Source organism: Microtus ochrogaster, chromosome 10 (assembly GCF_000317375.1).
Source record: "Microtus ochrogaster isolate Prairie Vole_2 chromosome 10, MicOch1.0, whole genome shotgun sequence".
Taxonomy (NCBI): domain Eukaryota; kingdom Metazoa; phylum Chordata; class Mammalia; order Rodentia; family Cricetidae; genus Microtus; species Microtus ochrogaster.
The window spans coordinates 50,747,848-50,751,205 of record NC_022016.1 but is presented as its reverse complement, the minus strand read 5'-3'; positions in this window follow the sequence as shown (position 1 = coordinate 50,751,205).

The window sequence follows — 3,358 nt, the reverse complement described above, 5'->3', positions numbered from 1 at the left end:
TTTTTTTTTTTTTGGTTTTTTCGAGACAGGGTTTCTCTGTGGCTTTGGAGGTTTTTATTGTTTTGTCTTTTTCTTTATTGATAATTCAAGGCAACGTCTCCCTGCATAGCCCTGGCTACCCTGGAATTTGCTCTGTAAACCAGGCTGGCCTTGAACTCAGAAATCCACCTACCTTAGCCTCCCAAGTGCACTTTCATTTTGAGGCTCATACAAAATTTCTAACCTGATAGAAGACAGAACCGACCTTATGGAGCCTTCTTATATCAAGGAGGACAGTGAGTCTGTCGTCAGGGGACCTTCAGGTATGGAGACGCAGCTCTTTTGGCACAGCCAATCCCTTTTTTGCCATTAGCTCTGCCCCCTCCTTGTTCTGCTCCCTGATCCCCCTCCAAACCCGGTGGACTCTTTAGACTCTGGGCATGTGCCCAGTCTATGCAGGGGGGCTTGTGGATTTGGACCAAAGCTGTTTGTCTTAGGAACTCCTGGAGGTTTCTTGGAAGTGGGGGTGGTGAGAGTCTGCTTCAGAACGGCCACCACTCTTTCCTCAAAGGCTATTTAGGGAGGTGACACCTTCCCTTGGCTTACCACAACCCTCCCAAAGCTTCCCCACCTTGCTGCCCCCACAGCTGCTCTAAGAGCTGAGAGAAACCACAGACCTGAAGCCAAACTGGTCTGCTCAGGAGAAGCTGGCTGGGGAGAGGCTGAGGGAGGGATAAGGTCTCTACTTTACAGGCCTAAGTGGGCTCAGAGTCAGGGTGAGGTCAGAGGCTGTGACTGTCCCTTGCCCCGCAGGGTCCTGAAGAGGATCTTGTACTTTGTACCTTCTATTTGTTTTTTAACATTTATTTAGTGTGTGAGCACGTTAGGAATGTGTGTGCACACATGTGCATTTAAGTGTGCCACAGCACTTGGAGGGAGGTCAGAGGATGTGTGAAGGAGTCAGGTCTCTCCTATCTTACGCTTCTGGGGATTGAACTCAGATCATCAAGCTTGCATTCATTTGAAGAAGTGGAAACCAAGCAAGTCATTTCAAGACGCTCTCTGGCACTTTAAGGTCAGAGAGAGGCTAAAGCCAAGATGTGCCTCTATCTACATCCCCAGTTATCCCTTACCTGGGAACCCTTGGAATCCATAATTTTCCAGAATGTTCTCTGTCCCTCTCCCTTCCTCTCTACCCCACCCCTCTCTTAGCTTTTTATTTATTTATTCAGATTTATTTTGTGTGTATGAGTGTTTGTTTCATGGATGACCACAAACATACCTGATACCCATGGATGTCTATGGGAGAAAACGCAGGTATGACCTATTGGCCAGCCTACCTGGCTGGCACCCTGTGCTTCGAAAGAAGCATGGCATACCATGCCCCAGAAGTCAGAACACTGAATTCTGAAGTAGCCTGAGTAGCCGCTAGCTGACTTGTGGGCTCCAGGTCTCTTTAACATGTTTCTTCCATATAGATGCCCTGGCTGCCCAGTACGAGGAACGTGTGAAGAAATCACAGTGGATGGTTTCCACTCTATAAGCGGGAGCTGCTATAAAGCCCACACTGTTCCCTGAAACCGTCTCTGGAGAGGTTCATCTCCACATCCTTTACTGACCCACGGCATTGCTGTTTTGTTGGGGGATGCCCTGGTAACAGTGACATGTCAGAAGAGGCTATCAGACCCCCTTGGATTGATGGTTATGAGGCACCATGTGGGTGCTGGGAATAAAACCCAGGTCCTCTGGATGAGTAACAAGTGCTCTTACCTGCTGAGCCAACTCCCAGGTCTCTTCCCGCTGGCTGTCCCCAGGGAGGGACACAAAGACAGCTTTGGTTCTTGTTTACTTCTGCTTTGTTTGTTGATTGGTTTGGGGATCAGGTCTTATTATATAGTCTAGGCCAACTGGAGTTTGCGGTCCTCCTTCCTCAGCCTGCAGTGACAAAAAGCGTGGGCTCCACGCATATCTGCTGCAAAGACAGATTTAGACAGTGGGCCTCTGTTGGTTCTGCCTCAAGTTACATTATTCTTGTTTTTATTATTTTGTTTCTTTTTGTTTGTTTGTTTTCTTTTTGAGACAGGGTTTCTCTGTATCTTTGGGGTCTGTCCTGGAACTCACTCTGTAGACTCTGCTGACCTCGAACTCTCAGAGATCAGCCTGTCTCTGCCTCCCGAGTGCTGGGATTAAAGGTGTGCATCGCCACCACCTTCCCAGCTTTTTGTTTCCTTCTTATGTGTATGGGTGTTTTGACTGCACGTGTCTGTGCACCACATGTGTGCCTCTGGTGCCAGAAGAGGGTGTCAGATCCTCTGGAACTGGGGTTACAGACAGTTGTGAGCCATTTCTCATATTGCTCAAAGCAATAGCCTTGAGAGCCTCTAGCAGCTGTGACTTGGCAGCTGGGTGTCACCACAGTCAGGGCCTGACCACCCTGTCCCTAAAGGTGAACCCTCAAGTATTGTAGGTGACCTCTGCTCTACTTCCCCAGAGTATTTTTTTCTTCCTTCCTTCCTTCCTTCCTTCCTTCCTTCCTTCCTCCCTCCCTCCCTTCCTCCCTTCCTTCCTTCCTTCTTTCCTTTCTTCCTTCCTTCCTTCCTTTCCTCATTCCTTTCTTTCCTTTCTTTTTCTTTTCTTTTTCTTTTTTTTTTAATGAAGCTGAAGACTGAACTCAGGACCTTGTATTGGCCCACCACTGAACTACCTCACTTCCTACCCTGGGGTTTTAGATCAAGAAAAGATTATGCCTCGTGGCGGCAGTGCAGGCCTTTAATCCCAGCACTCGGGAGGTAGAGGCAGGCGGATCTCTGTGAGTTCAAGATCAGCCTGGTCTACACAGCGAGTTCCAGGACTGGATCTATAGCTACTGGGAAACACTGTTTTGAAATCAGCGCCCCCAAGAAAAGAAAGAAAGAAGGAAAGAAAAGATTATTTTGTGAGCTCAACAGGACAGATACTTGCTTAAGCCTGGTGTGGTGGTATGTGCCTGTCATCCCAGCACTTGGGAAGTGGAGGGGGGAAGGTCAGCAAGCTAAAGATCCTTCTCAATTGCAGGATAAATTCTAGTCCTGCCAGGGCTGCATGGGGGCGGGGTCAATCTGGGGACCAAACTGACACAAGCCTTTCAGAGGCAGGACAGTCTGTGAGTTCTTAGGCCAACCAGGGCTACATACTGAGACCTCACACACTCACAGAAAACAAAGCAAAACCAGCATGGGAGGTGTGGGTTGAGAGACAGCTCAGAGGTTCAGAGTACTGATTTCTCTCCCAGAGGACCTGGGTATGATTCCCAGCATCCATCCGCACAGTGACTCACAGCCATGGAGGAGTCCAGGGAATCTGAAGTTCTCTTCTGGTCTCCATGGATACCAGGCACTCA